We start from the raw sequence: 14,370 nt of genomic DNA, 5'->3' as shown, positions 1-14,370 counted from the left end.
TACCATAATCTAACTACACAGAACAAAAATTCTAGAGCAAAGAGTTATCAAAAAAAGTCCAAACTTCAAAGCATGTCTTAGAGTCAACACATAAGGATTCTAATTTTACCTTACAAATCTGAAAAACTGTTAAATTTCTTTACAGGCCAAAAGAGGCAAAAGCCAGTTACTTTTTATAAGTGATGGGATAATCTTGCTGTATTTACAAATGGAGGCAAAACTTTATTTGAGCCGTTGCTTGTACATGCTTAGATGAAGGAAAATAGAACTGAAGCTCAACCAATAGAAGAAGTGACAAACTTATAATTATAGAAGGAAGGACTTTCCAGCAGGATAAGCTGGAAATGAGGTAACTTTATCACTATAACCAACCAAATATTTTCTTTTAAGGGTTTCTCCATTCATACTACAAAAACCTGCTCCTATACTTCTTTGATGAAATCTAAACTGCTTGTGGTGTGCATCTTTCTGAATCCTTGTTTGCTCCAATAAACTCTTAAAGTTATACTGTGCCTCAGTTTATAGTTTAACAATACTCAGCATTCATAACTGAGAAATCACAAAGATCATCAAACACAATAATAAAACATGACTTACATGCCTTGCTTCATACATCATCAGGAGAAGACCTTGAGATGCAATATTTTCCACTTGACATTGAAATGACACTGATGTCTCTCCTCCAACCATCACCCGAGTCTCCATAAAGCCAGCAGACACCACTCCCAGGTCACAGAACGTCTAAGGACATATGAAAATATTTTTAATTTTTTTTAAGAACCAGAAGGAAGAAAGCCCACAAACTTTTAGGTGGACAAAGAAATTTTAATACATAATATTCATAATTTTATCATCATACTAACACATAGTACAATTTTTATGGCAAAAGGATCCTATGAAGGTAAAACTCCGCAGAACCCAAAGAAGTCACAATGCATCCCCCTCCCCTTCTTCTCACATTATTTTCTAACCCTGGCTTTCGGGACAAGGAAGCCACTCCTACTATAGAGTATCTGTGTGCCCAGCACTATGACAGGACTTCTGGGGCCAGTATCTTGTGTGGGAAGACAAGTGATTCTCCAAGAACATGAACCTACCAGGTCAAGCAGCACCCGGATCATTGATCTCATTAGAATTAGACCTGAAAATATAATGTCCAGCAGTGGCAATGGCTCTGTTGAAAGATGTTTTGATATAATATATCTGGGCATGAGTCAAGGCGCATTCAAATGCCAAGAGGTGAACCCCCACCACCACCACGACTGGCTCTGCTTAGTCAAACCCTCAGACACAAGGCAGGCAGTGCAGACAAGAAATCCAGGGCCTTCTCTGGCCACAGGGTCACTGTCTCTGCTTTTCACACACACTTTTACTTTTAACTGTTCTACTTGGAGCAAGCCCCAGTGTCCTTTCGTTGTTTTTTCTGCCTGGTCACCCACCGACTTGAGACTCCACTTTTGCAATGTCACAATCTACCAATTGAATACCCAAGCCCAGGTCCCCACATGCACATCAGCTCCGAGAGAAGCCCCTTCCTGACATCCACTCCCCCCATGCCCATCAGAGCGCCCATGGTGCGTGTCACCAGCCAAATCAGTCCCACATCGGTCAGCACAGTTAGAAACCAAGACTAATAAATCATCTTCCTGATCTCGGCCCACAGATGGTAAGTGTGGTTCAATGCAGGTAATTATAAAAAAAATGACTTTGGGAGCAAAAAATCAAAACATGGGAGGATGTGTCTAATAGAAAAGGCCTGCAAAGAGATTTGGGAGTTCTAATGACTCCGAGGAGCAGGTGAAAGGTCTTGGAGCCTGACAGTGGTGGGGCAGCCTGATTGACGGAATCGATCCCTTCTTCCTGCGGACATCACCAGGCCCTGTGTCTGCTCGCCTCCAGGTCCCTCATGCCAGGCCATGGAAAGGGAGGCAGGGGCTGAAGCATTCCCTCCTGCTTTAATGTGTTTGCAGAACAGACCTCACCAACCCATCAATTACCAAGACTGTCAGCCAGGAGAAGGTGTTGGGACAGTGACAGGGTCAGGTAAAAGCCTCAGGGGCTAATCTGAAGGTTCCCCCTGGCTGCGTTAAAGCACTCTTTATATCCCCACCTTCTGTTCACAGTTATGCCGCCTCCAAAGAACAGTTTCCTTTTCCTTTTAACTTTCACAAGGATGTTTGTGGTTTCTGTAAAAAGCAGCATGGATGACAGGTCTTTATTATTTCAGCTGTCACTAATTAGAGAGATCAGCCTTTCCTCACGCTCTAAGCCCCCTCCCTCTCTGTCCAAGCAAGCACGGGTCAGTAGGGACTTTGGTCCTTCTACTATTTCATAAAGAGACCATCTTCTCCTTGGCAACTTCCCCCATCCTCCAGCATGGGTGAGAGATAAAAAAAACTCAACTACTCCTCAGGTTTCCTCAGAGCATTTAGTACATTCCCTGCAAGAGAATTTCTGCTTGTCATTTGAAACTAAAATTTTCACATCAGTTACCAAAAAAGTTCTTGTCAGTTTCCTGGTGGAAAATGGCTTTATGCCCAAGTAGAATTCAACCATGATTCTTCAAGCCCCTTGCAACTTAATGCTTCCAACAAATATTGTTAAGCAAAGTGATTCTACATTCTCCAGAATTGGATAAATGTACCTTGATGACTAAATTAACTGAGGAGTAGATTAGTTCAAGTGAGCAAACGAGGTATGTGAAAAATAATTTAATCCTTTGATGGAAACTATCCATACAGCATCATGTAACCATTCAGTGAGTACCCATTCTGTGCCAGGCAATGTGTAAAGCATTCAGGACACAGAAAGAAAAAAATGTTTTGGTCCCAGCTAACTGCAAGGAAATTATAGCCAAAGTTTCACACCTTTGTAGACAGCCTGCATAATTTTTTTAACCATGGCAAGAAACAGGGAATTTGTGTAAACAAATGAAAGGCATCTCAGAAAAAAAATAGCACTAGAAAAAGGTATATTCTCACCCCAGGTGAAAGAAAAAAAAAAAGAAAAAGTCCTGCAGAATTTACCTAAAGTTGTAAAAGATATCAAGTGTTGCACTTTGGAAATCTGCTGAAACGTACAAATTCTATGCAAAGGCACAAGAAGGAAGCTGAGTGTGTTAGCTTCAGAAGGAAAATTGTCAGTGCCGAGGAAGCAACGCCTACCAGAATTCCTTTGTCAAAACTCCGTGGGTGTGGAGCTAACAGGTTGAAGCAAAAGCATCAATTAACCTCACATTTCAGACTCCGATGAAAGTTTCTCCTAGTCCTGAATTTCTACTCTTCATTCCTAATATTCGTAGGGCAAGGTAAAGGAGGGGAAAAAATCTATTATTCTTAGAATGTACTGTATCTGTTTAGATACAGAAAACATTCCAGCACAGCCACGTAGCATTAAGATGTCCATTAAGACTGAATCACACTTAGTTGCACCGCCAAGCTATCTTCGAGTGGGTCTCAAGCCAAATCCAGAGGTGGTTTGAAGAATTTCTAGTGTGTATGAAAACTGAAACAATTCTCATTGGTAAAATTCCCCACGTAACTGGAAATGGAATGCTTAGGTACGTGTACACACACACACGCAGGAGAGAGGTCTTCTAGCACCTCTTCATACCAACGCTGCTCAAGGTGAGGCATAAAAGACCTGCAATCATTTACTACTCACTCTCTTGAAAGGAAACGAAAGGAGAAGGACTTCCTTTTAGCCGTGCCAAATGATAACTGTGGCACAGAACCAAATATCCTTGAGTGTCTCGTCATGTGCAGATTATGTGAATGCCAATGCAGAAAGAAAAACTCATTATTAAAAGGAACAACTTAAATATCACATGGTTTTCTTTTATAAGAAACCTAAATTATAAATAAAGAACAAAATAAAAGACAGATAATAGGAAGTAGGAAGACAGATCGTTCTCCAAATGGGAGGGGATCTAGAGGTGGAGGATGGAGGATGGTGGGGTAGATGAAAAAGGAATTAAGGTGTTATATACGTGTACCAACCCCACACAGGGCATGTAAACATATTCTAATAAAGAATTCCATTGTTTAAGCCAAAAGAATAAAAATAAAAGGTAACAAATACAACAGAAAAGCATCATACATGCAGGTCAGTAAAAGCACTCTTACCCAATAGCTCTCTGGGCACTTTCTAACATTTCTTCTTCACCACCATCTGAAGTTACCTGGGGGTAACTTGTGAAGTAACCATGAGAACAGAGCTGGGCTTCAGCACAAATAACTAAGAGGCTGCACAGCTGCCCATTTTGCACATCTCGCCTCTAGGGCAGGAGGTTGCCTGGTTGAAGACCAAGACACAACATAAGGTCATACCCAGTAAGGACCAGTCTCTCACTTCCCTGACTGTCCAGGTGGAAATTAAAGATCCCGGGATACTTTTCAAAATAGCCCAGGGGATCACACAGCTGTCTGGGTCAACAGTCCCCAGTCTCAATAAAAACCAGCTCAATGTTCCGCATGGGAATGAGCCCCTCTTAAATACACAGGAGCGTCTGTGTTCATGTACACAATTGTTAAACTGTCCTTCAAGCATGGCAATTACTTTATAATCAACACAGGACTTCAGATACTTAGAAAGAAGGGTGCTATGAAAAAGTCAATTGGATAATTGAATTTATCCACAGAGAAACAATTGGTCACTAAACAAAAATACCTTCTAGGGAGTAAATTTACAGGTGCAGGGGTTACAACTACTGGTGGCTCAGCTCCAAGAAAATTCAAATTCTAAAATAATAACTTACAACAAAAAATTTGACTTAGGACCATTCATATTATTTTAAAAATTCTAAACATTTTTATCATTCAATCCTCTACTAATTTGATATGTTCAAATAGATGTAGCCAGATTCTGATTGCCTTCTAGTTGGTCTTTTAAAAAGAATGGATAGATGCTGTGTGCTTTAAAAACAACCAACTATATTAATCTTTTTTAACTGATTCCAAAGAAAACTCTAAAAGGTTAAAAAGAATGTCCTAAAGAGGAACAAAATAATCTCACCATTTTATGCATCAAAGCTCATATGAAGAGTTGTAAAGGACACAGTAAATTTAAATATTACATCTGTAATCTATCTTTCAGCCCAAGATCTCAAAGATATTTCTTCTATAAACAGACAAGCAGATTTTCAAAGGGAGTGAGCAAAATAATAGGGTGGTATATTATTTTATCTGTTACTATTAAAAAATAGCCCCCTAATTAGAGAACTTTTATTATTAGCAAATATGTATGCTATCACACATTTTATCATATATCCTCCAGGTCAAAACTCAAGCTATGGCCTTAACTGAGTGTCTTGAACCTTGGGTCTCTCAAAGGATGGCAGTCAAGGTACCAGAAGGGTATAGACCCTCATCCACAGTTCAAATGCACACAGCTCTACTCCCAAGCAGTCACGTGGCTGCTGAGAGGACACTGCACCCCACAGCTGCTGGACTGAGGGCCCCAGCTCCTCCTGGACAGTTGGCCAGAGCCCTCCCTCACTTTCTTCCATGTAGACCTCTCCACAGAGGAGCTCACAGCCTGGGAGCTGGATTCATCCATGCACAAACCAAGAGAGTAAACAAAAGAAGGAAGCCAGTCTTTCTGTGACCTAATCCCAGAAGTGACATCTCATCACATTCTTGGCATCTATCTGCTACACATGGGTCACTACATCCAGCTCAAGACTGGGGTTACATAGATGTGAATACCAAGAAGTAGGGACCTGGGGGTCACAGCTCAATGGCTGCCTGCCACAGGTGGGTACCAGTGTAGTCACCTGAAAAGATCTGGCCTTTGTTTTGGCTCCTGGAAAGTGATCTCCTAAGCCCTGAACTTTGAGAGTAATAGCACTCTGTCACTCCAGGTGGGCCCTTCTCACCCCTGCTGGGACCCAGGAGAGTTTGAGTAGGAGATGACACAGGACAAGGGCTGGCCACTGCAGAAGCCACCAGTGGTTAGTGCTTAGAGCTTTGAGTTCCGTGATATCATCTGATCAAGTATTCAGGCAAACATGCCCACCTAAGCAGACCTCAAGGAAAACTGGACATTGAGGCCTGGTGACCTCTTTAACCAAAATGCTCCCTGATGGAAAAGCAGTAAGAGACAGGATTTAGAAGGTGATGAGGGCATAACGGTAGATCCTTCATGGATGGGATTAATCCTTGGGAGAAAGGGGACTTCAGAGAGTGGGTTCCTCTCTTCGCTTCTGCTCTGTGAGGACGGCTGCGCAAGAAGGCAGAACCACCTTCATCATTTTCATTCTCACCAGCCACAGGGAGTGGCCACCCCAGCTAGAAGGAGCGTCTTCTAGGGCTGTGGGTCAGTGTGAGGGAACTGGAAAGTGCCCATAACAATGACATGGACTTGGCCAACCCCACCAAGTGCAATGCAGTTGATTATTGAAATATTTGTCAATTCAGCGCCACAGGAAATATAAGATTCCAGCTTAGTATATGGAGATAGATAATTTGTATTTCAGGTTGCTCCTTCCTGATATTCCCCCAAAATATTTATTAAAAGCATTCTATGCACCAGTGCTGATACTGGCCCTTTCTAGTGTGTCTTCAATTAACCCACAAAAATTATTCCACAAAATAGTGATCCATGACTGTAGTCATCTTATTTTATACATGACGAAACTGAGAACACAGAGCCAAAGTTGGTGAGAAAAATAACATTTTGAATTCATACTGAAAAGCAAGTTATCAGGTCACCAATTCTTGGTACAGTCACATTTACCTGGTATACAAAACTGATTAATAAACATATACTTTGTTTTTCCATTGCTGTGGGCTGATCACTTCAGACTTAATTGCTTCTTGGAAGCAAGTAATAATTATGTATAAATGCAGTGGAATATTATTTAGCCATAAAGAAAAGTGAAGTTAGGTCAATTGCAGGAAAACAGATGAAACTGTAGATCATCAGGCAGTGAAATAAGCCCAGACTTCGATAATAAAATATCCCATGTTTTCTCTGATACAAGAAATCTAGGGGCAAAGAAGGAGAGATTATATTAAAGTAGAAAGGAGATTACTAAAGAAGAGGAAGGGAATCTGAGGAGGGGGAAAGAAAGGGGAAGGGAGACAAGGGGGTGTGAATGATCAAAGTGTGTCACACGCACGTACAAATATGTCAAGCAGACCCACTAGTCCATATCACTCATATGCAGACTGATAATGAGGATGAGTGTGTGAAGATCCTGGAAGGGGTCTCGGGAAAACCCGCAATCTCAGGCTCTGCACTGAGAGCAGTGTGATCACAGCCGGTTGCTCACTGTGGGGACAGGGTCTGGCATTGCCTGCCTGCTGGCTTTTCAAGAAACACCCAGAAATGTGGAGTTTTCTGTGAAAACCTAGTGATATTTAAATGTTAATAAGTCGACCTTTTTTTGAGTTTGACAAAATTTATTGGCTGTTTTAGTAAAGACATTCATCTCTGTCATTTTTCTCTCCTCATCTTGACTTTAGTATTTCACTTGGGTCAAGAAAAGAGTAGGTACGAGAGGGACATTATTTAAACAAGTGGTAAAATGGACAAAAATGAATAGTTTGCCTACATAAAAGTAAAAGTAAAATTCACCTATCTTGATATAATTAAATCATGTAAGAATTAATAGCTCTATATACATTTCCATTGTTTATGTGGGGGCTTAATCTAAATTTTAATGTAAAAGAAAAACTTATTAGGTATATGCATAGGTTTCTTCTTGGGAAATACTCCTATTAAAAAAGATCAGCAAGTAACTACCACCAATAAAATAGTCTGAAGCTTCCTCCAAATTGAACATTGTAGGAATTCTGTAGGAAATAATTGTATTATTTTACTTTTGTCTGTGACTATGCTTTTAAAGATGTGTTTAACTGTCCCATTTTTTAAAGTCCATATATAATACAAAAACACAAACACCCAATAATATACAAATCTAACCATATATGTAATGAGCCATTTCTTTCCTTTTACCTTCAGTACCTATAATATGCTTTTGAGAGGTCACTGGTCAGTATTTGTATACTTAAACCATACTAATGTTCTTATAAGAAATACTGTAGAGAGTTCAACTGAAATTGAATTTAACAAATTAGTAATGTAAATACATAGACAAAGTTACAGAAAATGCATCTTATTGCTTTCTATCTTCATGCAATGTTTTTTCTTGGTGTTTATACCTTTTTAAAAATAAAAACCAGCCAAATATTTAGGCAATGTACACATTTACATTTTTGGTGGTGGTTTGTATTTTACAAGAAACAGCTTCCTTATAATTTGCCTCGAGTGCTGATGGAAATGCTTACAAGAATTAGCTAATAAACAAAAACCAAGAGAAGCACATTAAAAATACTGATTTGCTTTGATAGCAAATGGCTGTTCTTTGAAGACTAATGAAGTTCAACAAGACCATTAAGGTGAAATGGGCTATTTTAAATACTCAATACTTCACATAATTTTTTTTTTTTGTAAAGGAGCTAAGAATCTGTATCTGCTGATAGCAATGCAATGCCTAATATATGATGACTTGAAACAAAACAAATGCCCATAGAGGGAAAAAAAACCTCTACTTTAATTATATCTAAATTTACTTTCAGTCAATAGTCCAGCAACATTTTCCTTTCAATACAATACTCCACTTCCTCTAGCCAGTTCCTGGCAGCCAGATAGTTTAGGTAAGGAGGGAGTTAATTTAGGAGTAGCTGCTTACAGTTTCAAATAGACTCTAAAACTTTCTGCTTCCCTCTTAATGTGCCAATAGTTGTGTCTAAAAAAAAATGCAATTCTTAAAAAGGTACCATTTCTGATTTATTATCTATAACCTTCGGAAACTAATCACATGAAACTACAAAATATGCAAATGTCTTAAATCTGTATATAAAACATAAGTTACTTCTAATTTTAAACTCTTACTTATTAGCGTACTATTCCTTTTTTTTTTAAATGGAAAAGGAAAAAGGCAATGTGTCTTCAAAGATAGTCTTATACCATTCTTTAAAAAAGGAAAATGTTCCTTCTAACTTTACACCCACCCCATACTCCAAATCAGAATACATCATTTATTTGTTTTGGTCATGGACATTTCCAAGATGAGGTTTTATATTTTGTTCCCATAGTCTCTGGTTATTGAAAACCCACATTTTCCTTTACTGAAATAGTTTGGTCTGGCTGATGTTAGTGTATCCCTTCCAATATTCTTCATCCTCTTCTTTGCTTCTGAAGGCATTTCCTCTGCTCCGCTACCTTCATCTTTATTACAAACTGTTGCTACTGAAAGGATTTTTGGAGCAAGAGTTGGAACAGTTTCTTTGGGCTTACTTCACCCAAGTTTGATGAATGTAGCTGATGCTTTATTATGATGCTTCCTACAGCGAATCCACATTTGTAGATCTTGTAGGCTTTGTTGGGAGGTCCACAGCTTCTTTTTCAGCTAATTGCCTCCCAACGCTGTGACCAGAACTTCCTCCTCATTGGAATTTTCACCTCTACCCCTCCGGAAGCTCCCAGCGCTCTTCCGCTTCTCAGGCTTCTCCTTTCCCACCTTGCCATCTGCCACTCTCCCCACTGTGGCCTACAAATTGAACTTTTTAAACTTTTGGGCTACAAATTGAACTTTTTAAGCTTTCTAAGCTAAACAAAACTTGCCAGTGGTTCAGAACTTTGACCTAGAAAAAATGAACAAAGAGCTACAACTTTTCTGTTGTTCATTTGCTTTCTGTGAAGATACACATAGGACTGACTACCCTGGCCCAAGATCGGTGGTGAAATGTCTTCACCCTGGTGTGGACCACTCCATAGATTAACTTTCCACCTCTCAAACTTTGCAGACACAGAGCAGAGTAGGTGTGAACTATAAACTCATGAATGCTTGACACTCTGAAACATTTTGTTTGTTTGCTTGCTTTCGTTTCTTGTGGTGCTGGGAATCAAACCCAGGGCCTCACAGGAGAAATCTTAAAATTTGAGTTTATCATCTTGGGTATTTTGCCACAGTAGCAGGTTCTTCTTGGATCTAAGGGATTAACTTGAAGGCAGCCCATTTCTAATGAGCTCCAATTACTAGGAAATTTTTCCTAATATGGGCTTGAAATGCACCCTTCACTCATTCATTCTAGTTCTTTCTGGAGCCACTTGCAATCATCACTATCTTTGCACATAACAGCCTTTCCATAGGCATCTTTTACCCCAAGTTTTCTCATGCCTCAGTTTAGCAACCCTCAACCCTTTCTGAAACATGTTCTCAGGAGTTCTCATGACTCTAGTCACCCTCTTCTAAGAGGGCTTCATAATGTAAATAACCCTCTTAAAACAATGAACCTAGAACTAAGCATGGGGGAGATGACACTAAACTGCTTCTCCAAACAAAGACATCTCCCCAAATAAGGACATTCCCAAAGAGGAAGCCTCGCAACACTCTGATGTGGGTAGGCTGTCGTTAAATGCTCTTTTGACTTAAAATATTTTCATTTCATGCCGAGTTTTAGATGTAGCTGGATCATAAGTCAGCAAACATCAGCAAAACTGAAAGAATAAGTTGAAATAGAAAGGATCTACTTTAAAATTGCAATTAGGAATTAAAATTGTAATTTAGGAATTATATTGCATACTTTTCTAAGTTGCATATTCTGGTACTGGGAATCGAACTTGAGTCCTTGCACTTGCGAAGCAGGTGCCAGAACCACTAAGCTAAATCCCCAGCTCTAGTTGCATATTCAGTTAAGGAATATGGCTTTTCTTTTCCACACTTACTTCACCAAAAATCCCTCATCTTTGCCATCATTACAGCCACCTCTGGAATCATGCCAAACACTGTTCCAAGGACATCATTTAGTTCTCGTTTGCTCACAATGTAATATTTCTTACTGCAGGACAGCATAAATGTAGAGGAAAGGCACAAATCATCTATATTTAGCTCATTGGTTTAGCACAAAGTGAGCTGCCAAAGTGACTCTTGCATCTATCACAAGACCAGCACCCCAAAGGCCCCCTTCCTTCCTTTTTCCGCACAGAAACCACCATCCTAAATTCTATCACAGTTGATAAGAAATACCTTTTTTGAAAGTTACATAAAGGCTTTTTGTGTCTACAGACTTATGGCCAGTGCTATGTTCATGAAAGCCACCCACACTGCCTCATATTTTGGCTTTAGTTCAAGGAACATAGCACTGTTTAAATCTGTGTGTGATGCACTTACTAAATTATTCTTTCAAGCCACTGGTACTTACTTGCATAATACGTAGCACTTGCTTATTTGTTTTTGTGGTGCTGGGGATTGAACCCAGAGCCTGTCATATGCCAGACAGGTGTTCTACCACTGGGACACACCCTAAGCTCCCGAAGTTAGCAGTTACTTCACCAAGTGGATTTTTAAAACTCACCTCATAAGCTTATACATACAAAATTTCCACAACATGCAACCCCTTTATTGGCTTTGTCAAGTAATCTCTAAAAATCAGTAAAAGACTTGTTTAAATTAACATTAAACTTGTAAAATTGTAAGGTCTTACACTCAGAAATAATCACTATCTTGATATGAAGTTTCTTTCTTTCTCCTTTTTTTTTACTGATCTATCAAGAGGCCTCCATAAACATCAAAACTATTAACTGAGAGAATACCCTTTCCCATGTGTCTTCCCAACATGATATATTACTGTTTCCTATAATTTGAGAAACTTATTAGACCTTCAATGTAAGGGTTTTTTTTCTAATGGAACACTTTTAGAGACATAAATTGGGTTTCACATTAAGCTCTTATCACTTGTGTCCCATCAAGTATCTTACTGAATTTGTAATCAGCTAAAATGCTCAGATATTTTGCATAAAAGTTCCTATGAAACTATCCTTTTGGTATGTTCCTATTTATGCTTATACACTTTTACCTAAGTATAAATTTTTCCATTTAGATCATCATATGCCTCATGTGTCTTATGCTTTATTCTGCAAAGCACTTTCAATGCAGCAGTGGTACCTTGATTCACAAGCTTAATTCTTTTCACAATTCTGATTGCAAACCAAATTGGATGAGAACCAAATCAAGTTTCCCCATAAGGTCAACATTAAACCTAACCATGGAATTTTATTCCGTTCTCATTCAATTCAGTTTTGACCAGAATCATGGAAAGAGTTAAGTTCATGAGCTGAAGTAATACTGTATATTACCAAAACAACTCAAAGCAATAACCCAGGGAATTAACTATTATATCTTCCAGATATAAATATAATTATCACTGATAGATTTCAACTCCTTAAAGGGATAGTGATTATATTTTATAAAGCACTCTGTCTTCTGTTGGTGTAACAGACTACTTTAGATTGGCTATTTTTTAAGAAAAAGAGGTTGAGGCCAACAGATCAACAGATAAAATCAATAGATCTTGAGGCCAAGGAGTCCAAACTCAGGCAGTTACATCTACTGAGGCCCTTGTGCTGCTTAATTCAGGGTAGAAGCAGCAAGATACCTGTGGAGAAACTAGAGAAAGAAAAGGAAACCAAACATGCCTTAGAACCACCCACCATTGCAGTAGCTAATCTAGTCTTGCGAAGCCAGGGACAATTCACCTGAGAAAAGCATGGATCCATTCACAAGGACTCCAGCTCCATGACCTAAACATCTCACACCATGACCCACACACCCCACACTGCCACCCTGGGAACCAAGCTTGAGTTCTAGTGGGGGCAACCATAGTTACACTAGAGAAGTCTTATATAGATGGAAAAGGAAATTACAACACAGAATCAGCAGAAGTCATGACCTTTGAATACTGCCATTCAAAATACAAAAGTAATCAAGCACATGGCCAATATCATTTCTATGAATAAAAACACAAACTGAAATCATGAGTACCATGTTAGCCCTACTAAATGAACTAGAGTGAGACAGAATCCAATAATGATAAAGTAATATTGCAGTGGAACTGTTGGATGCTTGTCAATGACACTATAAATTAGCATAAATATTCTGGAAAAGTAACTGAAAAATATACTTTGAATCAAAAACTAAACTATTCCCTTTGATCAAATATTCTCTGGCATAAAGCTTATTTTTATAAAAGTAAGGAAGAAAAGAAATCATGTGCAGGAAGATATTCATTGGATCATCATTTATAATAGAAAAAGAAACAATATACCTTTGTTTCAAATTTTTAAAATGAAGTAAAGTTTTGTTCAAATTACTGTTACCCAATTTCTACCCCCCCACAACACTATACTTTGCAAATATGGGAGAAAAATTGCCATTTCTCCATTCCTAATATGTCTTGTTTAATATTCCTGGTGTTGCATTTCATCTGAATTTTCTCATCTAATCATGCAGTTAAGTTTGCATTTGCCCAAGAACAGCCTTTGTGCAGCCTGCAGCCTGAGGGAATGGCTCCTGGAGACATCACAGGATTTTTAAACTCCCAAATCAAATGGGAGCCATGATCCACAGAAGGAAGAAGCTGTGGCTGTGAAAGCGCTGACAAATGAACTGTGTGATGGAAATACATTTGCATGAATTTCTAGATAACCTGAGAAATTGCATATCCAACAACACCACCCCTCTTAACATTTTGGAGGCAGACATGATGATGCTGTCCCCAGAAGGTATCTCCCCTAGACTATAAAACAAAGGACAGCTCCCACAATGCCTTGCTGATGGGAAAAGAGGGTCCCATCTAACCTAGAAATGCATACAATCCAAGCCATTGCCTGGATACTTAGTAAAAGTAATTTAGACTTTAACACAAAATTGGACTTTTGTCTTAGAAGGAAAATACTTGTTTGTCCCACACATTGGCTGAGATGTGCAGGGAATGCCTGGAGGCCTTAACATCCCCTTACCAGGCAAAAGAGAAGCAATTCAAACCACCAAGGCATTGAGCTCAATGTCAATGTATGCCTTCCCAAATTCACACGTTTCTAGTCACTTTGTGACAGATTTATTAGCCTTGACAGGCAAGGAATAGAACAGGAAACTTCTACCTTGTGCTCATCTATCGGGTGTGCACACAGACCAGCCTTGCTTTCAGCCTTGCTGAGCTCCCCATGCTGTTGAAGGACCCTCCTGCTATTCACCACCCTCACATCTGATTCTCTGTAAAATTTGTACCAGCGAGACTAGGGCAGTTAAATATATGGCTAGAGTAATTAAACAAACTACAGAAGAATATTATTTGGTCTGCAAACAATTCTATAAAAGGTTCCAGAGAGTTGAGTCTTGAGAGTTGTAGCTTATTTGTGGGGTTCGGGCCGGAAATGGCTAATTATGACACCTGAGCACATTTCTCGGTGATCAGGCCCCAGGGATCCATCACCTTGTGTACACAAGTCAGCCTTGCTTTTCAGATGGGGAGTTGCACGGCCACAGTTGGCCATCAAGCAGAGCTTTTTTTTTTTTTTTTTTTT

General features: G+C 39.2%; 1 pseudogene; it reads right to left on the bottom strand.

The window, feature by feature from the left end:
• Positions 1–9,044: 9,044 nt before the first annotated feature.
• Positions 9,045–11,216, bottom strand: LOC117285172 (annotated as a pseudogene).
• Between the last annotated feature and the right edge of the window lie 3,154 nt (positions 11,217–14,370).

The sequence above is a fragment of the Fukomys damarensis genome, unplaced genomic scaffold, assembly GCF_012274545.1.
Source record: "Fukomys damarensis isolate Sample0158 unplaced genomic scaffold, DMR_v1.0_HiC HiC_scaffold_7, whole genome shotgun sequence".
In the NCBI taxonomy this organism is placed as follows: domain Eukaryota; kingdom Metazoa; phylum Chordata; class Mammalia; order Rodentia; family Bathyergidae; genus Fukomys; species Fukomys damarensis.
Note: the sequence above shows the minus strand (reverse complement) of the source record. Positions and strands in the feature narration are given on the sequence as shown.